Genomic DNA, 23,514 nt, shown 5'->3' on the forward strand with positions numbered 1-23,514 from the left:
AGATGCAGGGAATGTGGTTGACCAGTTTATTTAATTAATAAGGAAACTTTCAAAGGGAGGCAGTTTAAAATCAACAAACATGCCAAGGAAATTGAAAAGCAAGAGCTAACCCACAATTTCATATGTGGGTTTCATATGTCATTGGAATATTCCCTTATGTAAAGCCATGAATAATGGGATCATCCAAACCCAAATTAATATTTTACAAACTGTAAAAGCAGTGATCAGAGTTATTTTTGGAGCAAATTGGCCAATTAATCAGTGGACAACATTGTAATAATTCTTGAATCTCCTTCTGCTCTATCACAATATATTCTAATATACTCATTATTCAAAATTCTCCAATGGCCACATGTCAATTACTCAGCTGTAAGGTATGGAACAGAAAGGGTAAGAAGATATTTTTATTTTGGACCTAGAATCCAATCACACCCCCACACAAATTCCCCCTAAAGCTCCTTCTTACTATGAGATTTGGAAAAGGCTGAAATGTGGGTACTCGAGGCCCTGGAGCTAGGGTTGTCAGGGATATAGCCAGCAAGTATTTGGCAGATCAGTTCAAAGAGGAAATCTGAGAGGGCAGGGGCCCCAGCACAGCCCAAAGGGATGAGCTGTGCAGAGAGGGAGGGAGAAGGGCAGGAATCTTATTAGCAAAACCAGCTGCCTGCCAAGTAGGGCGTGTGTCTGAATTTCTGAAGAAAAGAGAGGATTGTAGCTTTTAGTTTTAACCTCAGTCCTCCAAGAATTGGGAAGAAAAGGGGGGTTGTGTGTGTAATACTCAACTCCCTATTGCCCAGATAAACTCTACCTGCATCTTCCACCTTAATCTTTCTTAACCTGATACCTACCTTAAGCCTTGTCAAAACCCTGTCCCAAGAACTCTTTCCTGATCTTTCTCTTCTGGGAATGGATCTCCCCGTTCTTCCCCCATGTGCCCATGGTACTTAATGTCCGCATTTTAAGACAACTCTCAGGCTTATTTAATTATACACCAGCAAACTTCCTTCATTCTTCCCCCATCTTCCTTTTTTTTACTAGCTTTACGGAGGCACAATTGGCATACAATAAGTACACACGCATTTGAAGTGTACAATTAGATACAGACAGACCTGTGAAACCATCACCACCATCCATCACCCCAAAGGTTTCCTCGTGCCCCTTTGAATCCTTTCCTCCCACCTCCCTTCCCCAAATAACCATCGATCTGTTGTCTCTGTAGATCGGCTTGCATTTTCTAGAGTTTTCTATAAATGAAATGATACAGTATGTACTCTTTTTTGATTGGCCTCTTTCGCCGAGCACAATTCTGTTGAGATTCATCCTTTCGGACCCTCACTTGTCACTGGATTGTGGACTTCCCCCGGGGCCAGAACAGTGGCTCTCCCAGGGTGTGGAGCTCAGTGTGGGGACAAAGGAAGACCCATGGTGGAGCCGGTGGCAGTGTGATGGGCAGACCTATGGGTGTGGCACCAGAATATACTTGGCTTTCAGTCCAAATTCAACCACTTCTAGCTGTGTAGCCAGGAGGCAGTTACTTACCCTAGGAGGCTCAGTTTCCTTATCTGTAAGTTGGGGGTGGGAATAAACCTCCCTTCTCTCAGGCGGGTTCTGTGAGGCTCCACCAAGCCAGAAGATAAAGTGCTCTGTAAACTGTGAAAGGTCAGTCCTGGGCAAGGGATTAGGCCTGGATCAAGCCAGCAGCGCGCTGGGAATGCCCCAGCTCCCAGGGCTATTCAAAGGCAGCCTTGTCATGCAGGGAAGCTGCAAGGATTTGCGATTCCTCGCAGAAATGGCCAATAAGGACTGTGTCTACTGGCCTTTAATCCTGGCCCAGTCACCAAAATGTCAAGGATTCTTTCCCCTTGACCCTCCCCCTTTCCTCTGTGTGGGCTGTGTTTATTTACAAGGTCTCGCTCCTCCAGAGAGCCACACGTGACCGACCAGAGGATTCCTCCTCTGGCCTGGGGCCGGCTGATAAAGGCAGCCCACCTGCTGGGGGCTCCCAGCACTGGCAGGAACAGGAACCAGCCCTCACAGGGGAGAAGGGGAGGCTGCCAGGCCCCACTGTGGCTGTGGCTTCCTTTGCCTAGAACTGAGGACAAGGCGGAGAAGAAAAAATAGCCTCCTATTTAAAATTGACTTGATCTATAAAATCACACCAAACTTGGGGAGGCTTCCCATCTCCCCTGATGAAATGGATTTCTCATATGCTGTTGCTTAACAAAGAGAAGTGAGGTGAACCAGAGGGGCCCAAGATTCACAGCCTAGCACAATCACTAATTTCCTGTGTGAGCTTGGCAAAGCTGCTTTCCCTCTCTGGGCTTTAGTTAATCACAACGACCATTCACTGAACACCTACAATGTATCAGCCAGTACACTGCATTTTCTATATACTTTTAAATATGTAACCTTCAAAGCTATCCTGAGAGGTGAATATTCTTTCTCTCATTTTACAGTTGATGAAGGCAAAATAACATGTCCAAGGTCACCTAGGAAACAGCCAGATTAGGGACTCAGTGCTGTCTGGCAACAGTATCCACATTCTTTTGAGAATTTAAGGACAGCAACTCTCAAGAAATAAACTAAATAATAAACTATTTCCTGGTCGTGCTTTGTGAAAAGACGTCTCTGTGACTAACTTACTATGGGGAATGCTGCATGCAGTGTCCCGTCATGAAGACCCACAATGCACTTTCATGTCTAGGAGGCTCTGAAAAGTCTTGGAGTAAAGGAATTTAACGCTTTTCTTCAACCAAAAATTTCTCATATTAAATTGGTCATCAGCTTTTTTTCCCCTGAAAAAAGAACTTGTTCCAAAGAACAAGTGCTCCTGGGAGCACTGTTTGAGAATCATGGTTGAATCAGAGTTGGAGGGATTGCAGAGTTTATCCATATAGCTGCAAGAATTCCATTAACAATGCTTTTTTAATTACCTCTGTAATTAAATTATGCCCCTGATAAAAGCCACATTACCTGGTAAAAAAAAAGCCCATTCCATGGTTGCACAAATGCAATGGTCAGAATAGCACTGCCCAACAGAAAGATACTGCAAGCCACATGTGTGATTCTAAATTTTCTGGGAGCCAAAGGTAAAAAACAAACAAACAAACAAACAAAACAGTAAAGAAGAAACAGGTGAAATTAATTTTAATCAGGTATGTTAATTAATCCAAAGAACCTAAAATTAATCACTTAAAAGATTACTAATGAGATATTTTACCTTCTTTTTAAATTAAATCTTTGAAATTCACACTAACCACATTTCAGGTGCTCCATAAGTTTCGTCTGTCTAGCATCTATCAAATCAGGTAGCACAAGGTTAGATCTTCTTTAGGCAGAGGTAAGCTCTTCCTACCTGTGTCTCTCCTCCACGGTCCTTGGGATCAAGGGCCTGGTCTACAGATGCCTCCCACCCAGCACCAGCCAGAGGTGGAATTCTGTCTGGCTGTGTCCTCACACATGACCCATTGCATGCCCCCCGTCACAGAGCTTAGCCCCCTGGCTGTGATCTGCTGAGGTCTGTCTCCCCCTGGAAAAGGGCCTTCCAAACATTAAAGTGCTATGTCAATGAAAGGCCTCATTTTCCTAACTGCTAGTGGAGCACACTTAGAGTCACCCAGGATTTTTAGTGGTCTTATCACACTATTATCATTTTATTAGGCAGCTGCTAATACAGTGTCTGACCTGGGGCAACTCCGTTCTGCTCCCTGGGACTCAATTTCCCCATCTGTCAAATAACAGATTTCAGTTTTCTATGATTCAGACACTTTCAGCCCTTTTATCCACACTATTCTCCTTGCCTACCTGCTAAATTTCCCCTTAAACTAAGTCTTCTGTTAGAATTCAGGACATAGTTATAACCTCCCACATACCATAAATAATAAGCATTTTTTGAGTGTTTACTATGTGTCAGGCACTGTGCTAGGAGCCTTATATATAGCATCTCATTAAATCCTCTCCACACTAATAATAGTGAAGTAAACACTATTATTATCCTCTTTTATAACTGTGGAAACTGAGGCATCGTGTGGTTGAATCATAATCACATGCCTGATGATGGGAACAGCTGGAGATTCCAGCCCAGGGGTCTTCTCGGGGCTCCCTGATGCCAGGCTGTGAATCAGGACCAGTCCTTGGACCTGTTCCTAGAGGAGGTAACAGGAACCCAGAGCACCTTTCCTTTTGCCTTTTGTTGTTGTTGTTGTTTTTGTTGTTAAAACCCACGAAGCGTCCTCCTTTCTGTTTTGCAGAGGAAGGAAATATTGTTATACTTTCCTTGTTAAGGAAATCCAACTCTTCAGTCGACTTTCTTCCCATCCCCTTGACCTTTCAGGAAAGGCGTGAGGCCCCTGGGAAGGCTCTGGAGGAGACCCGAGGAGCTCAGCGTGCCCTGTCTAGGGCAGGGATATTTTTAGAGCTGCTGGCTGCACACTGTTTACAAGGAAGCCGGTCCCCTGGGCCTGCCCTCTCCCTGCAGGGAACACTGGCCGCCAGCCCAAGCCCCGCCAGGCCCTCCCTTCCTCCCTCCCGCTGCTCCTTCCCCTACCTTCTCTGTGTCTCTATCAGCATGTGGGTTGCTGTCAGTACTCACCTGAGAGCACAACTGAGCAAAGCTGTAGCCCATGGCGCTGACAGCCTCTTGGGGAGGGCCAAATGTGATCAGAAACTGGGGAAAAAACAAGAAGCTGCCATCAGTTGAGAAGATGGCCCTGGCAGCTGATGAGCAACTGGAAATCCTGCCAATGGATGGATGTTCCTCCCATTGTCCTGGACCTTCAGAAAGTGAAGTCTGGAGAACATCGGAGAGGGGGGATGTGGGGGCTGAAGAAGCCACCAGCCTGGGCCAGGGGCTCAGCTCTGCCTCTGCCTCTCCCCATGCACCGGGATGCTCTCAACAGGGGCAAGTCGCTTGCCCTCCAGGGCCTCACTTTCTGCAGCTGGAAACCAAGTGGGGTTGAATGGTGGGGGCCTCCGTTCAATGACCAGATGTCTCAGCCTCCTTGGTGATTAAACTCAGGCCCACCTCACGGTGATGGGAGCAGAAGTTACATAGGATGGTGGTATAAAGCCTCGGCACATGGCAGGCATGCAGTTCATGGGGCCATTGATGATAATACCCATATCTTCACATTTCACACAGTGTCTAGCACAAAGCAGGCACTGAACAAGGGATGCTTTTCTTGATTCTTGTAGCTCAGAGTTCTTTCACCTTTAAGTCTATAAAAACCTCTCTTTCCAAAAATGCACTTTTTAAAATTAAGTATTTTTCCCCAGCCCTGTGCCCGCCCTGCTATGGTTCAGGAGACATCGGAACACCCTTCTCTGAGCCACAATCTGTAGCTTCTAGAAAAGGCTGTACATCTTTACCCTAACCCCACTGGGTGCTGGCCCAGGCAAGCGGGTCTTCCCAGGGTCTGACCCCAAGTGTGCAGAGCTGGCTGGGAGTCTGGGCCCAGGCAGCTCACCCTGCCCAGGCATCCCTGGGTGTGGTATGGAGACTACCAGGCCTCCAGGCTCCTGGCAGGAAGTGCCCTGTCCTGTGGGCAGGCTGAACTTCTCCTCCAGATGCGGCTAAATTCTCACCAGGCATCCCCCTCCTCGGGGCTGCCTCCCCCTTCTGTGTCCCACTTCCCCCACCAGCCAGCCCTTTTTCCTTCCCCCTCCTCCGCTTCCTCCTCTCCTCCTCCTCATACCCATTCTCTCCTCCTTCTCTTCCCCACAGCTGTGTTTTTGACCCAAGTAACAGCCTACATATATTCCTGAGGGGAGAGTCCCAGCCAAGGGGAGAGGGTTGACGCCTCTCTGTGGCTTGACACCTCCCTTCTCTCAGTCCTCCCGCAAAGATGTACGTGCCAGGCGCTGGGTAGCTCCTTGGAGGTGTGGCCAGGTCTGCAGCAGGGGCCAGTTAGCCTGCTGGGCTGGGCCAGGGCAGCACACGTGGTTGGGTGGGAAGATGCATATTTAAAAGGTGTCACCTTTGACTACCTTCTTTACTGTCTCAAGGTCTTGCATGTGTACTCTGCTCCTCGTGTCATTTACTGTGTCTTCAACAACTGTCATAACAACATATTACCTTAACCTTAACTAGCAGGTGCCGCTTTTGGAGAAAGTGATTCAGGGAAGAGGTAACCCCTCTTTTCTCTCCATCCGCTGCCCACCAGGCAGGAGAAACAGCATGTTTAACGTCATCAACATCCGAATGAGTAACGGGGCCAGCCAGCTACCACGAGAGGCTTGAGTGCAGAGTACAGGCAAGGAAGAATTTTAGGAGAGGAGGCTGGAGACACAGTGTGGGACAAACCATGCCAGCAGCAACCACTGGAAGCCACTGCCTCTCCCATCCTGCACTGGGGGCTGCCTCTAGCAAGGATGTGGGGGCTGGGCTGCGGCACGCAGACCTCATGGGAAAGCGCAACAATTCTTCTGGCCCCACGGACCCTCTTTAACCCCAAATCCTTTCTTCTAAGCCACCCCTGACTTCACAGACCCCAAGAGTGTCAAGGGGCACATGTTCATTCCCAACTCATTTCTACGCTCACCTCTGCGTCTTACTAGCTGAGTGAACTTATATAAGTCGTGTGGCCTCTCTGGCTTGATTTTTCTTCATCCCTAAATCAAAATGAGAATGTGTACCCACGGGTGGTCACGAAGCTCTAATAAATAAGACAATGTTAGAAGGAAAGCCCTTTGGAAAGCACAGGCAGTTCTCTCTCTCTCCTTGCCTTCGGCTGCTATTCCCGTCCTACAAAGGGAAATCCTCACCCGGAAAACCTTGTTCACCCTGGCGCGGGTCCCAGGGCGTGAGCCCCCGCGGAGGCTGGTCTCTCCCTTTCCATTTCCCTTGTTGACATCCAGTGCGACTGTTGTTGGCTCATGGATGGACAGGCAGTTCTCTAGGCCTCGCCAGCTGCCGGGCTGGTGTCCCCATCTGGGTCCCCCAGGGGAGCAAGCCTGGTCAGGTTCTGAGACTGATCTCAAGGACTCAGAGGGACCTCGGGGCCTCTGCCCGAGGACAGGGATCTCAGGTGTCTCGACAGAGCTGGTCCAAATGGAAAGTGAGATCACTTGCATGACCCTGCCTTCCTAGCGGTAGTCGTTTGCCAGGTGTGGGCATCTGATCTAACCTGGGAGTGCCCGGCCCTACATCCACTTCCAGTCAGGTCCACCATGTACAGTTGTGCAGGTTGTGACCTGTACAAGCTTGTCTGGCAGAGATGATAAGTGGGGCCTAGAATAAGCCCATGCTCTGCAGAGCAAACTTACACCTGTGGAGCTGCAGACTCCCAGAGGATGGTGCCTTCGTCTAACTCCTAGAGAGGGGCTGTCTGTGCTGCCAGCCCCAGTGACTGGTCCAGGAGCGGGCCCGTGTGCCTTGCTGGGGTAAACTGGACTTCCCTAGGAATTACCCTATTGGAGCACATGGAAAAGAGGCTTTTCTACTCTGGTCCTAAAACTGTACAGAGGGGAGTCTGTAGAATCCATGTTCCTGTGATACAGAGGAGGCTGCTGGAAATGAACCCAGGAAAGGGAGATAGGGGGAGAGAGAGAGAGAGCTGTAAGAATTAGAGTTCCCTGTTCCAGACAACCTTGCCCTTCCTGGGGCTTGGTACTTTGGTTTCTCTTTCAATTCTGTGATTTTTCCTACATCCTCCTGATTTAAATTCTCCTTTTTTTTTTTTTTGCTTAAGCAAGTTCAAGCAGAGTTTTTCCTCCTTGTAACCAATACAGCCTTGAACAATAAAGGAAAGAATTCATGCATTCAGATTTGGAGAGGAGGGGCTAGGTATAAAAGACAGGTCAGAAGCTGAATTGAAAGACTGTTGTGACCCATTTGATGAGAGTCGTGTGAGAGAATGGGTACCCTGGAAGTCCCAGGCTTTGGGCTTGAGAGACCAGAGAAGGATGGTGGTGTCTTCAGCAGCAGCAGGCAATCCAGAAGCTAAACTATATCAGGGTACAGAGAAGTAAAATGCATTCTTTCATTTATCCATTCATTCATTGAACAGCTACTCACCAAGCCCTTTCTAAGGCACTGGGGACTCAGCAGTGGATAAGGTGAGTTCAGATTTGGGTATTACCTGTGGGGCATCATTGACTTATTTATTCAATAGTGAGCACCCACTCTGGGCCATGCACCGTACATAGAACTGAGCATAAATCCAAGCAGTGATGTCCAGCAAGCAGCTGGAAAGAGGGCTGAGCTGGCATTTCTGCTGTAAGTGCCATCCCCATGGGGATAATTTTGGAAGTTGTGGGAGAGAGCACTTGGAGAAGAAAAGTTTAGTTCCACAGCCTGGTCCATTATGCCTAGGCTTCATCCGTGGGCTGGGAACACAGTGTTTCTTTGCCCTGTGTGGCTGAGAAGCAGACATAGAAAGAGCCTAAGTAGAGGAGGCCAATCTGGGACCAGCCTGCGGTCACACACCAGCCCTGCAAGGTAACCATGTGTATGACCCTGCATGACTTGGCGAGCCTCTCAGAGCCTCAGTTTCCCCAGCTTCAGAAGGAAGACAGGAATGCTTATCCTTGTGTTAAGAAGAAGAAAGAATGTTTATAGAAGTGAATTCACTGAATCACAAACAGGCATTGAATACCTATACATGCCAGGTTCTCCGGTAAGAGCTCAAATGGGAGCCAGGCTTAGAGCGTGGAGGGCCACGTGAATCTTCATGGCTGCCACAGCTGGCTTCTGATGCACCTAAAGCAGCCGATCGCTCTCTGCCCACCACCAATCAGCACCAATCTGCCCCTACCCCAGCCCATATGAAAGGCAATATTTTTGTGATTAATAAAGAGAGAGAAAAACGCGTGTTGTGCTTTCCTCTGGAGAGCTGGTTTCCAGAACGGCAGAGAAAGGGCCCACGTGAACCATGCTGTTCTTGGCAGCCTGGGCTCTGTTCCTCACAGCCAGAGGCTTAGAGCTTTATTTGTGGTTTGAGTTACAAGCAAGGGTGAAAACCTCAGAAAAGGAGGGGGGAAGGGAGAAAACATTTTAAAAGTTCAGAAAATTGCCCTGTGTTCTCAAGTGCAGGCAATTTGTCCAGACACCTGAGCTCTGTAGAATCCTAGTGGTCTGACTGTGGTTTTGTGCGCTGGGGCTCTGGGCCCAGTGTCGAGAGTGGGTGACATTTTTTCATACATTAAGAAAATCACAAAATCACTTTTTACAAGATATTAATGAGTACCTTGACTGCTTCAATGGTGACATTGTTGGAAGTTTTGAAAAAACTCCAAGTTCAGGTTTGGGGGTGGTTTTGTTTTGAAGGTTGCTGCATAAAGCGTTTCACAGTCAGTACCTGGGGCATTTGGGTGTTGCCTTCCGGGATCCCTAAGCATTTTAGGGATAGAAGGGTCCTTTAAGATCTTCAAGTTCAGCCCTCTCCTTACACTCCTGATAAAAACAAGGCCCAGAGAACGTAAGAAACATTTCCAAGGTAACACAGCATGTTTGTGGTAGAAGCAAGTCCAGGCCCCAAGACCCTGGATGCCTAAGATCTTTGCAGCAGCCTTTGAAGCAGCCCAGAGGTGACATTCCTCCTCAGAAACCATGATTGGCCTCCCCCTCATGTTGACATTTCTGCCGCAGTGACTTTAAAAGCTGCCTTTTATGGCTCTGGCTTCAGAAGGGCAAACACTGTTATCAGTAGAACAACACAGGTGCCTTCTAGAGTTGGGTCCAGGTGGAGCCAGGCAGGAAGGGAAACCACTCTGCACAGGCAGACATGACCCAATCACCTGTCTGGGTCCAGCAGGGTGCAAACACCCTCCTTGGGGAATGGGACAAGCAGTTACTGTGGTGGTGAAGGGCTTGGCTTTGGAGCCAGACAAGATGGGTTCAAGTCCCAGTGACCCCACTTGCCAACTGTGCAGCCTCAACAAGCTGCGTGACCAAGCCTCGGTTTCCTCAGCTATAAAACAGAAATAATGGAGCCACAGTTCAGGCACTCGATAGCCACATATGGCTAGTGACTACCGTATTGGACTTGCAATTGTCAGGAAATGCCTCTTGGGCAGAGCTGAAAAGGGTCACAGTGTCTGGATCTCACCCATGACATCTCCCCCAAAACAGGACTGGTCGGGGGCAGATCTCCCGCTCTAGGGCCTCGGATTTGCAGCAGAAACATGTGGGGGTTCCTGGCTCCTGCTCTCCTCCTGGTCCTCTTTAATACTGTAAGGATTTAGCTGTGGGGTTCGGAGCCTGGCCAAGTGCCCTCCTCATGCTTCCACAAGCAGAACCCAAGGCGGGAGGATGTGTGGGGTGAGGGGCTAGAGGCTGGCAATGCCTCGTGTAAACGCCGTGGGTTCAAGCCCTGGCTCACCCACTCAGGTGCTGGTGGCTCTAAGTAAATCACTGAACCTCCCTGAGCCTCGGTTTTCACATCTGTGCTTTCTCTGCCCGCAAGTCATGTACCAATAAGGGACAACGGGGTAATGGAGGCAGGAACACCTTGTAAGCTGTAAAGTACACTCTCAGGAATGGGAAACTTCTGCAAGTGGGAGGTTAACTTTCTCCTTGCTCTGCCCCTTTCTTCACTAAAAGAGTATTTAGATGGAGGCAGATTGCTGCCTTTGAATCTAGGCGTAAAGATGGTGTATTTGGAAATACTGTCCAGAAGTCTGTGGATTAGAAGACTCTGGTACCCCAGAGACAGCCTGGAAGAGTTCCCCAGAGCAGCAGTCCCCAACATCTTTTGGCACCAGGGACTGGTTTCATGGAAGACAATTTTTCCACGGACCAGGGGGTAGAGGCGAGGAGGATGGCAAGCAATAAGGAGTGGCTGTAAATACAGATGAAGCTTCACTCACCACCACTCACCTCCTGCTGTGCGGCCCGGTTCCTAACAGGCCAGGGACCAGTACTAGTCCATGGCCCAGGGATGAGGACTGCAGCCCTATAGGAAGATGGGAAATGGGAAACATTCTCTGAATACTTATTATATTCTAGATACTGTGACAGTCACTTTCATATATGAAGAGATGATGATGATGATGATGGTTAATTTTATTGAGTACTTACTGTGTGATAGGTACAGTTCTGAGTGTGTTCCTTATATTATACCCATTTTATAGATGAGAAAACTGAGGCACTGTGAAGTTAAAAGTAACCAAGGTCACCCTAAGCTACAGTTTAAATCCCCACACTCAGAGTCCCAGGGCCATGTGCGTAACCATCTCTCTCTGCACTGCTTCCATAGCCTGCACCTGGTTGAATTCTCTTGTAATACCACCTACATCTTTCAGACATGGAAACGGGGGCTCTGAAGGATTAGGTTACTTGTATGGGGCCACACAGAGGAGAGGGAGGAGGTTCATTGAATGTATTGCTTTTTTCTTTTTCTTCAAAAATATTTCCTTCTTTGGCTATCTTTTTGACTAGTACAAAAGCATTGCTCAATTTGAGTCTAAATCTAGCTTCCTATTATTTCCTCACTTGACTTCTATTTTTTCTTGAGCATCAGACAGAAGTCTACTGCCATGTTCATAGGGAAACCTCTGAGACACCCAAAGCCCATTCTCCCAACTTCCTCACCGCTTCTCTTCTTCAGGGAAAGAAATTCAGGTCCCTCAGCCTTTGCAAAGACAGCATCATTTCCTTTGGTGTTCCGGTTCTGCTCCTTTGGATAAGTTGCAGTTTGACTATGACCAGGTGAAAATATGGAATCAGACCTTAACCCCACATGCCAGCTCCAGCTCTGCCACAGAAGAAGTGCAATATCACCTTAGTTATTTGACATGCTATGCTCCTCATGATACAACCAAAGCTCACATCGGCTCTTACGGCAGCAACTCCCACGCTGCTGACTCACAACTCTCCCATGTCCCAATTTCCTGCCCATTGTCCTTTGCTCTACTTCTCTTGATTTCTTAAGGCCTCTCTTGGTCCCATTAGGTGGTATTCCTGAGGGGTTCTTTCAGCAGTTACCTGGGGGGAGCCCTTGGTTTGGAGCCATGCCACACCTTAAAGCCCCCAAAGATAGCTGGACCCGGTGGGAGGCTTAGAAATGCCCTCTGACCCCAGGAGAGCTGGCAGACAGAGGGCTCTTCCATAAAGAGTCAGATCTGATCCATAAATCCCTGGAAAACACCCTTCCCAGGGAGCAAATGCTGCCATGGCCTTGACTGAGGCTCATTTTTGGAAGAGTTTGGGAGCTGCAATGCTTTCACACATGCATTCGTTTTCAAGCAGTGGTTTGCAGTCCAGGCTTTGGAGCCAGCTAGGCCTGGCTTCAAGGCCACTTACCAGCTTTGTGACTTCAGGCCAAGTCTCAACATCTTTAAGCCTCTCTGTAAAACCGAGGCCATAATGGTACCTACTTCACTGTGATGCTGAAAGGATGACAAGAGAAAGCATAAGTAAACGACTTACCCCAGTGCCCTGACACACAGGCAGTGTTCAGCATCGGTGCTGATTTCCTCATGCCTTCGTTTTCCCAGCCGGGCATTTGTTCAGCAAGTGTTCACAGAGAGCCTGCCGGGGCAGCTGAGCGCTGCAGCAGAGAGAATACAGATGCTAACAAAAGCCCGAGCGCAGGATCAGGCTCTGGTGGGTAAAGATGCTTCAGGGAACCCGCTAAATGTTTACCGGGACATTGCTCTAGCTCTGCATTTGGACTGCCACACTCCCCGTCCCTTTGCCCCCAACACGCACACCATCTCCTGGGCCATTTCTGGCCCAGAAGTTTGAAGCTTCTCAGATGGCTATTGATGTGACCTTGGGCAAATCCCATAACTCATCTCAGCCTCTGGCAATTTCCTATAAAAGAGAGACAATGATATCCACGATGCCAAGATTTTGTAGTAGATTAACCAATGACAAATGTGGAGTGCCCAGCCAAGCCTGGCGTGTGGTTGATGTGCCGTAGCTCCTAGTTCCATCCCCCTACCTCTGTCTCTGCCCCCCAGCCCTCTGCTACCATGTGCCCTGCATGGGCTACACCCGCCTGTAGGGAGTTTGAGGTGTAGTGGGGGAAATAAACATTTGTGCCTCTACCCCAGATGGAGAGGGCTGAGGGCCATGATGGAGTTTTGTGAAAGGGGCTGGGGAATGCCAGAAAGGGCAGATCGCTTTGCCAGGTTGGTCCTCAGTTTCCTCACCTGTCCAGTGAGTGTGATTGTCACGACCTCACATGAGAGGACTCAAGTGAATCAGTGAGTGGAAACCATATGTTGGAAAGTCTAGTTCTAGGCTGGTGCTGCTATTTACTTGTCTGTTTCCCCATGAGAACTTGATCCCCTGAAGGGAGGGCCGGCGTCATCTTCCTTCCTCTGTCCCCAGCACATCGCCTGGTCAAAATGGGTTGAGTAAACTGATGGAACAATTTATTACACAGTTTTAGAGAGAGATACACGCATATTACAGAAGTGTAGATAGATCAGCGAGCGGCCTGGCAGTCAGTGACCAAGCCAGGCATCTCCAGACCTGCTGTGATGACATTTCTGCCAGATTCCACGACACAGGCCACTCTGGCTGGGGTGGGGTGACACTGCTCTGCTGCATATGACTCACCCTTCGCCTAGGGTCACTGAACCAATCGGCCAGCCTCTCACACTGAGTCACGGGCTGAGGTGAACTTCAGACCTGAGGACAGCACAGAGATGTGCTGTTGGACAGGTGTGCCCAGGTGTGCCCAGGGATCCATCAGGCCAGCCAAGCACGGCACCCGGGAAATCCCTCTGGGAGGGTGAAGATGGGGCAGGTACAGGGACATCACACTGGATCCACGCCCCTCTCTCACGAGACTGTGCAGAGTCAACACCGATCCAGTCCCTGTGCTCGTGGGCCCTGACTCACAGGTTTCCCTTCCTCCGCACCCCAACTCTCAGCAGCCTAATTATTAGCCCTCATCATCTTTGGTCCCAACTGGGGGCTCCCAGCCCCACTCTATCAACCTTCCTTTTAAAGAAGTCAAGTAATTTACCATAGTCACACATTCTGAGTATGATGTGCTTATGCTAAAAAAAAAAAAAATCTTGAATCGCTCCCTAGTACCTGGAAAAAAGAGCCAAACCCCCTAACTCTTCACTCCAGGTCCTCTTGATTAAACCTCAGCCTGCTTTTCTAGTCATCTTTCTCTCTACACCCACTTGAACCCCTCCCTCTAGCCCAGTGTACGAGTGGCTGTTTCGCCAAGTTGTCACTTACTTCTCCTTCTCCTTGCCCTTGCTAAGGTCCGTACTTTCATCTTGAATGTCCTTCCCATGTCTTATCCATCCTTCAAATCTGAACTCAAAAGCCACCTCATTCAGGAAGCCCTCCCAGATACTCTCAGCCCAAAATGTTATGTTTACTGATAATTTATTTCGTGCAAATCATTGTGATCAATACTTTATATGCTTTGTCTAATTTGATACTTCCAGCCACCTTACAGGTAAGTGAATATTATTATCCCCATTTTATGGAGGTGGAAACTGAGACTCAGAAAGGGGCGCTAACTTGTCCATATTCACGTACCCCATGAGATTCAAACGACAGTCTGCTTGACTCCAAGTTGCTCCACGACTCTGGTTCTTATTTAGCACGCTCTTTTTACCTCTTTAGGGCACTCGTCTTGTTAGGTGTTGTATTTTTCCTACAGGACTCATCTACTCAGTTCTACTGGGATCTTCCTGAAGATACTAGCTGTCTGTGTGTCTGACGTGGGTTAGGCTGTGAGGCAGAAAGCAAGAGCGAGAGGGCAAGAGTTACTGAGCGCCGTTGTGTGCTACCCTGTTTTAGCTGCTGGATACACACAGACACGTATGTCCACATGCACACGTACACACATAGTCATTTAAGTATTGTTAGCCTCACTTTGCAGAAGAAGAAACAGAGGCACAGAGAGTCTAAATAACTCAACAAAATCCATGAGAAAAAAAAAATGGGGTAAACCTACATGGAATCATCTCAAAAATATACCACTGAATGAAAAAAACAAACAAAAAACGGAGTGCCAGTTTGCACCATTGCGCTCATTAGGGAAAATTAAAATATTAATATATAAAAATACATACACACTTAACACGAGACTGTTTTAAGGACACACAAGAAGCTGCCTTTGGGGAGGTGACGAAGGAGGGGTTTGGAGGACTGGGCACAGGAGGTTCGAGGGGGACATTTTTTAATGATCTAACATTTTGTGTCTGAACGAGTTTGTTAGTTATTTACATGTATTTCTCTTTCAAAACTAAAATTTGCTTATTTAAAATAGAGAATCCATGAAAATTTCTGAAGATCACACATCCTGAGAAAAATTTAGATTTGGGCTTTTCTGACCTCAGGGACTGTTCTGCCATAACCATCTCGTTTCTGATACACAAGCATACCACAGGGATATTGTGGGGTCGATGCCCATGGTCATAAAGAGAATATCATAATAAAGCAACTTACAAATTTTTTGGCTTCTTAGTGCATATAAAAGTTACGTTTACATAGTAGCATAGCGCAGTAGCATCATATCTAAAAAAAAAAAACAATGTACAAACCTTAATTTAAAACTATTGCTAAAAAATGTTAACAATCATCTAAGCCTCCAGCAAGTTGTAATCTTTATGCTGGTGGATGGTCTTGCCTCAGAGTTGATGGCTCTTGAATAATCAGAGTAGTGGTTGCTGATGATCAAGGTGGCTGTGGCGATTTCTTAAAATAAAACAACAGTGAAGTTTGCTGCTTCAATTTACTCTTCCTTTTACGAAAGATTTCTCTGTAGCATGCAATGCTGTTTGATAGCATTTTATCCACAGAACTTCTTTCAAAATTGGAGTCAGTCCTCTCAAACCCTGCCACTGCTCTATCAACTAAGTTTATGTCATATTCTAAATCCTTTGTTGTCATTTCGACATCATCTTCACCAGGAGATTCCATCTCAAAAAAATCACTTTCTCTGCTTATCCATAAGAAGCAACTTCTCATCCATTTAACTTTTACATCAATTTAGTCACATCTTCAGGCTCCACTTCTAATTCTAGTTCTTTTGCTAGTTCTTCCACATCAGCAGTTACTTTTTCCACTGAAGTTTTAAACCCCTCAAAGTCATCCATGAGGATTAGAATCTACTTCTACATAAACTTGTTAATGTTGATATTTTGACCTCCTCCCATGAATCTCAAATGTTCTTAATGGCATCTAGAATGACAAATACTTTTCAGAAGGTTTTCAATTTAGTTTGCCCAAATCCACCAGAGGAATCACTATCTATGGCAGCTATAGCTTACGAAATATAATTCTTAAATCATAAGATTTAAAGATTGAAATTACTCCCTGATCCATGGGCAGCAGAATGGGTATTATGTTGACAGGCATGAAAACAACATTAATCTTCTTATACATCTCTATTAGAGCTCTTGGGTGACTAGGTGCATTGTCAGGAAGTAGTAATATTTTGAAAGTAATCTTTTTTTTCTGAGCAGTAGGTTTCAACAATGGCCTTAAAGTATTCAGTAAACAATGCTGTAAATAGATATGCTGTCATCCAGGGTTTGTTCCCTTTATAGAGTGCAGGCAGAGTAGATTTAGCATAATTTTTAAGGACCCTAGTATTTTCAGAATGGTAAATGAGCATTGGCTTCAACTTAAAGTCACCAGCTACATTAGGCCCTAATGAGAGTCAGCCTGTCCTTTGAAGCTTTAAAGCCAAGTATTGACCTCTCCTCTCTTGCTATAAAAGTCCTAGATGGCATCTTCTTCCAATAGAAAGCTATGGTGTCTGCATTGAAAATCTGTTGTTTAGTGTAGCCACCTTCATCCTTGTCTTAGATACATCGTCTGGATAACTTGCTGCAGCTTCTACATCAGCACTTGCTGCTTCACTTTGCACTTTATGTTATAGAGATGGCTTCTTTCCTCAAACCTTACGAACCAACCTCAGCTAGCTTCATACTTGTCTTCTGCAACTTTCTCATGTTTCTCAGCCTTCACAGAGTTGAAGAGAATTAGGGCCTTTGCTCTGGATTAGGCTTAGGCTTAGGGGAATGTTGTGGCTGGTTTGATCTTCTATCCAGACCACTAAAACTTTCTCCACGTCAACATTAAGGCTGTTTCGCTTTGTTATCATTCATGTATTCACTGGAGTATCACTTTTAATTTCCTTCGAGAACTTTCCTTTGCATTAACAACTTGGCTAACTCTCTGGCACAAGAGACCTACCTTTTGACCTATCTTGGCTTTTGACATGCCTTCCTCACTAAGCTTAATCATTTCTAGCTTTTGAGTTAAAGTGCAAGATATGTGACTCTTCCTTTCTCTTGAACACATAGAGGCCATTGCAGGGTTATTAATTAGCTTAATTCCAATATTGTTGTGTCTCAGCATTAGGGAGGCCCAAGTAGAGGGAGAGAGATGGGGGACAACTGGTCAGTGGAGCAGTCGTAACACACACATTTATGGGTAAAGTTTGCCTGTGTTATATGGGCTGTTTGTGGCACCTCAAAACAATTAGAATAGTAACATCAAAGATCACAGATCACTGTAACATATCTAACAATAATAAAAAGTTTGAAATATTATGAGAATTACCAAAACATGACACACAGGCATAAATGGAGCACATGCTGTTGGAAAAATGGCACTGTTTGACTTGCTGGACATAGGGTGGCCACAAACATTCAATACTTTAAAAACACAATATGGGTGAATCACAATAAAATGAGATATGCCTGTATTTGGTGAAAATTTTGATACGTGGTATTATAAGGATTATGGTATATGACAGAAAACGTACAATAATCATGAGGTTTAATTCTCTTACATACAACAGAAGCCTAGAGGGAGTGACATGGGACTGAAATAGCACCCTATGGTGGCAGAGGCCCAGGTTCCTTCTGTCTTGTTGCTCTGCCATCCTCAACTCATGGTTTATACCTTCTGGTCCAAAATGGCCCCTCCGTTCAGCAAGAAGGACAATAAGCCGGACAAAGGACATGGACCCTGCATTTAAGAACACCTCCCAGAAGCTGCATGCAGCACTTCTGCTTATATACCATGGACCAGACTTAGTTACCTGACAACTCCCAGCTGTAATGGAGGCCAGACACTGTAGATTTCAATTTCTGCAGCCACATGCCCAGCTAAACATCATGGTTCTACTGTTAAGGAGAAGAGGAGAGCAGCTATTTGGAAACAAGCCCTCCTCTGCCACAGACATGAATGCCTTGCTTTCAGAATTTATCTGCCATGCTCTCTAAACCTGATTCATGGTTGGATATGTCTTCTGTTTCTGACATACTCTTGGGCCCTCTATAGAGGCCATTAATATGCATTGAGGAAAGACAACTAACTGCTCATTAAAGACGCAATTTCTAAACCAAATTATCAATGGGCTTTCTCTGAGGGAAGGTCCAGTTGTGCAATCTTAGGCACCTTTCCTAAGTCATGTGACCTTGGCCAGGCCATTTAAGTCCATTCTCTCTCAGTTAAATGGGAATAATATCTACCTCATAGGGTTGCTGAGTGATTCACATGGCATGACGAGAAGCATGAAAAATCAATTTTGATAATATATTTTCTTTAACCCAATATATCCCAATATATGTTGAATTTTATCATTTCAACATATGATAATTCAAACTATTAATGAGATAAATACATTCTCTTTTTCCTACTAAGACCTTGAAATTAAGTGTTTGCTTTACAGTTAAAATACATCTCAGTTCAGACCAGTCATATTTCATGTGTTCAAGAGCTACAGTTGGCTACCAATTTGGACAGGGGACGGTGAGACTAACCTAAGTGCCCCTGCTGGGTGCTCCCAGCACCTTATACTTACAAATGATGTAGTGATCCTTTCCATGGCAAATGTCTGTTTATTTGCCTTATCCTCAAGCAATTCCCTTGAGGAGATGAAATGAGTGGTATCCCCAAGGCCTACACAATGCCCAGCACAGAGCAGACACTCAATAAATACTCGTTAAGCAAATACTCATTTCTCCATCCCCAATGCTCAGCCCAGCGCTTGACCCTCGGTAGACATTTAATAAACACTTACTAAATTAATGAAGTAATGACCCAGTATTTTAATGGTCAGTGAGCTTGCAATTTGACAGCAGGTGAAAACCAGGCAGTTTATTGCAGAGGAGACAATGGTACCTTTCTAGCCCTCAAAGAAACACCTGCTGTTAAGTCAAATTTCCTTCACCGCCTCCTGTCTCCCAAACAGCACCGGAGCCAGATGGGAAGCCGTGGGCCTTCCCATTCCAGTAAAATCTCACAATGCCTGGCCTGCAGGGGTAAGGTAGCATATCAAGTTCCCATGAACAAATAAAATCAACTCCCAGCTCAGGCCTCATTTCTCCATTTCACTGTATTCTTGTTCTCTCAAGATCGACTCAGCATAGTGCAAGGTGAGAGGCTCCGGAAAGTTGCCAGCCATCGTCCCACTGACATCTAGGGAGCTTTACAACAATACCAACAGCAATCATAATGATGAGATCCTTCAACCTCAGCACCAACACTTTAGTTCAACACCAACAGTCACTAGTGCAGCAACTTATGTCTCCTCCGTGAACATTCATTCTCGCATCTATAAGATGGGAGTGACAGCACAGGCTTGTCTGGCCATGCTGCTGCAAGGATCCTATGAGAACAGACCCCCCCCCCTCCCCCGCACGAGGACCACTTGCCGGTGCTCAGTGAGTGGCAACTTGCAGCATTCCCGCAGTAACCTGGCGTGGCTCTCCTGAATGATCTTTGCAAACTGACACTTAGCATTATTTTTGTCCTGACAATCAGCCATAGGCTGGATGATTTTCTTAGACTTGTGTCGAGTCCCCCCCTCCTCCCACCCCACCCTTTGTGGACAACTAAAACACAAACACTATTTAGAAAGATCTGGGCTGAGGCACTTCTTTGGAGCCTGGTGGCAGGCCAGGACGCGGGTCACAAAGGCTGCATTCAGCTGCAACAACAGCAGCCTGGTGGGCAGGGGCCTTGTCCCAAACATTCTTGACTAGGCTTCTGGGGGGGAAGGTGTTACCGGCCTCCAAATATTTGTTGCTCTGTTTCCATAGCAACCACAGGGGCCATAGGGAAACCCTGAAACTGCACATCAAAACTTGGGAGGTGCCCCAAAGTCAGGTCTGATTGAGAGAAGGCTTTCTCCTGGACCTTTCCCTCCCCTCAAACTGAAGATTTTTCTAGGCTCTTTTCAAAGAGCATTAAAGAGAAGCTATTATGCTGGCTGCACACAGCCTACTGCCCGCTCTGAGCAAAGATGTATGCGCAAAGACTGCTGCTGCTTACTCATGATGGGTTTTAAGAGATGTGAACCGAAATGAGCGGCCTGCTTATTGTCTGCAGAGCTTTCGCAGCGTGGTGTACTAATTCTGACTCTGACACAGGACAGTAATACCACCTACTACCTGTGCAACCTTGAGGAAGTCACCTACTGTCCCTGAGCCCTTTCCTTAGCAAAACAATTCAATTAAGCCCAAGTCAGTAAACTCTTATTGGTGTCTACTCTGAGCTAAATACTGGGATTACAAAGCTGAAAACACCAGGCTATTGCCCTTAGGGAGCTCATCTAGCCTGCCAGGCAAAACTGTATAAAATATTAGGTTGGATCATAGCACATGTCCACTGCCCAGCACCCAGTGGGACCAGTTGCACTATAAAAGTTTATTTCCCTCCTTCAAACTGGGCTACACCACAGAAAGCCCTGAAAAATTAGCAAGAGGCCATGTACTTTTATAACATTCTTCTTGTAACTAAGAAAAATTTACCATTTTGGACATGACTGGAGAGGAACTGATCTCTTCCTAGGTTTATGCATTATGTCTTCATTACAGATGCTTTCACAATCCATACCCCACTGGATTTTCTTAACTACCCGCTGAATTTGGAAGGACAAGAATGGTTGTTTCCAGTCCAGATCGAAGGCACTGAGGCAGAAAGGGGAAGTGATTTGCTCAGGTCACAGGGAGAATTAGAGGCAGAGCTGGGATTCAAACACACATTTTCCAACTTATTCTTTCAGTTCTTATTTCTTGAGCAGCTGCTAGGTGCCAGCATTGCTCTAGACACTGGGGTCGAAGGCAGCGAACAAAATGAGTTTGCATTAAGGAGCTTAAGCTTTGGGGGAAGGAAGCAGACCATTACCAAACACGTAAATACATACTGCGTCAGGAAGCAGCAAGCGCGGTGGAGGAAAACATCAGCAGAGTGGAGAAGATAGTGATGCGGGATGCTATTAATATTTTGTGTAGAGTCGGCTGGGACGTCCTTTCTGGGGAGACCTGAGAGAGGTGTGGACGTCTCCGTGGAGGGTGTCCAGGTGGGAGGAAGAGCAGGGCTGAAGGCCCTGAGGTGGAAACATGGTGGCATACTGTGGAGCAGCCTGAAGGCCAGCATGGCTGGAGCAGACAGAGGGATGGAGAGGTTGGCAAGAGGTGAAGCCAAGAAAAAGTGAGCAGCCCAGCTCACGAGGACTTTGTAGGGTGTGGAATGGATGTTGGGTTTTGCCCTGAGTGAGGTGGGAGCACTGAGGGCTTGGGCAGAGCAGTGCCCGCGATGTGACTGAGCGTGTGCAAGGATCCCTCTGGTTCCCACTGAACAACAGTCCGAAGGGCGGCAAGGATGGAAGTGGGGAGGCCAGTTAGAGGCTGTTGCAACAATCTGGGCAGGAAAGCAGCATGGCTCCGAGAGAGCGGTAGCCTGAGGTGACAAGAAGTGGTAGATTCTGGGTATATTTCTCAGGAAGAGGCTTTAGGTTTTGCTGAGGGGCTGAAGGTGGGGGTGAGCAGGAAGACTGCCGATGACTCCAGGGCTGAGCAACTGGAGAATGAACAAAGTTGCTGTTCCCAGAGAGGGGAAAGCCGGGTGGTAGGCGGAGAAGCAGGCTGGGGTGATAATCACGAGGTTTAAGTATGTTACATTGAGATGCATGTTGGAGATGCCACAGAGAAGGCAGGGAAGGTGTGAGAGAGAGGCAAGCCAGAGAGATGCATTTGTCGTCCTTCACAACACCTGTTATTGAAGGCCTTAGGCCTGGGCTGAAATCCCCGAGGGAGCGAGTGGAGGTAGAGAAGAGGACCAAGCATTCCACGGCTAGAGTCAGTAAGAGGAAGAGGACCCAGCAAGAAAGCTATGAAGGACCAGCCTGTTAGGGAAGGAAGAAAACCCAGGGATTCCCATGCCGGGGGCCGGGTGAAGGACATGTTTTAAGAAAGGAATGACCCACAAGGTCAAATCAGCGATAGGTTAGGGTGAAGACTGAGAATTGACCTTCAGATTTGGCAAAGGTTGATCTTTAGTGACCTTGACAATATCTGCTTTGGTGAAGTGATGAGGACAACAGCCGGGAGAGAACAGGAGGACAGAAAGTGGAGACTGCAAAGAAGTTCCACTCTTGTTTGTCCGGAAAGAGGAACAGAGAAATCGGGGGAGATGGGGATCTGCAGAGGGTCTATATTTTGAGGATGGTTGGCTTTATAGCACGTGTGTGTGGATGGGCGTGGTCTCCTAGACAGGGAGAAGCTGAAGAGGCAGAGAGAGGGGCATAGGAGCAATGCCCTGCACTAGGTGAGAAGGTTGGAGTCCAGTCCAATCCCTGGTGTGTCTTCTACTGTAATGATATGCCCCTTAACTCATAAAATTATACCTCTGGGAATACTCTTAAACCACTTTCGAATGCAAATATTTCTTTCAATACATAGTCTACCAGGAGGTGGCAAAAATATTGCCCAATGGGCCTTGGAGAACCTACGTTAATGAACACAATGAGTTAGCTGCACCTGCTGCCGGGCTCCCTTGCATTGGTGCCCACCTCTGATTCCGGGTCATTGATGAGGCAGGCTCCCCTGTAGATACAAACTCCCCGCAGAGAGGGACTGTGTCCTGTTCCTTTCCGCAGCCCTGTGCCTAGCAAATGGCTGGCACGTGTGTCTTCACGAACCATTTGGGAAAGAAAAGAGAAGGAGAAAAAAAGAAAGAAGGTGGGAATTGGATCTTCCTGCCCTACTGAAGCTCTCACCTTTCAAATGAGGCATGATCCTGTTACTATTTGTAAAAATATGCTCCTGACACTAGGGTGAGTAAACAACTTCTTTCTTTTCCTTTTAATTTGTGAAAGACATAGGGAAAGAAGGGAAAATGAAGATGTAGTGGGTGCCCACAGTGTACTAGGCACTCTGCTAGACAGTCACGTGAAGGGTCTCTTTTACAGATAACCAGCGAGATTAGGAAAAGCTTCATTTTGCACCCTAAGAGTCACCGGCACTACCTTTAAGGTTAAACCGTCAGGTAATGAAATGGCCTCATGCAGTAGTGCGCTTCCCATCAACGGAGTTCTGAAGCAGAATCTGGGTAATATCTACGGCGAATCCCAGCATCTAATGGTCATTGGGCTCTATCACCTTACAGGCCCATCCAATCCTGGGATTCAGCGAGTCCAAGTTATTTCATTCTGTAGCTGTATGATAGGTACCTCGAGGTTTCTCGTGTAAATACAAGTGCATACAACATGTTATATCAGGAAGTGTGGTAGCACCACACTTCAACATGCGTATGCTGAGGTAAGACTGCCAGAGACAAAATCTGGCTCTGCT

General features: G+C 46.8%; 1 long non-coding RNA gene across 3 annotated transcripts in view; it reads right to left on the reverse strand.

Moving 5' to 3' along the window:
- Positions 1 to 9,191: 9,191 nt before the first annotated feature.
- The window catches only part of LOC123635591, a 98,473-nt gene continuing 84,150 nt past the window's right edge, over positions 9,192 to 23,514 (reverse strand). Inside the window, exons 5-8 of one of the 3 annotated variants that reach the window (XR_006734169.1) lie at positions 14,453 to 14,647; positions 12,368 to 12,488; positions 11,531 to 11,693; positions 9,192 to 9,391 (exon numbers count right to left, since the gene is read on the reverse strand). This is a non-coding gene — a long non-coding RNA (uncharacterized LOC123635591). Of the gene's footprint in view, positions 9,392 to 11,052; positions 11,088 to 11,530; positions 11,694 to 12,367; positions 12,489 to 14,452; positions 14,648 to 23,514 lie in introns of those variants that run through there. The other 2 variants (XR_006734172.1, XR_006734174.1) reach the window with 2 other exon arrangements.

The sequence above is a fragment of the Lemur catta genome, chromosome 3, assembly GCF_020740605.2.
Source record: "Lemur catta isolate mLemCat1 chromosome 3, mLemCat1.pri, whole genome shotgun sequence".
Classification (NCBI taxonomy): Eukaryota; Metazoa; Chordata; class Mammalia; order Primates; family Lemuridae; genus Lemur; species Lemur catta.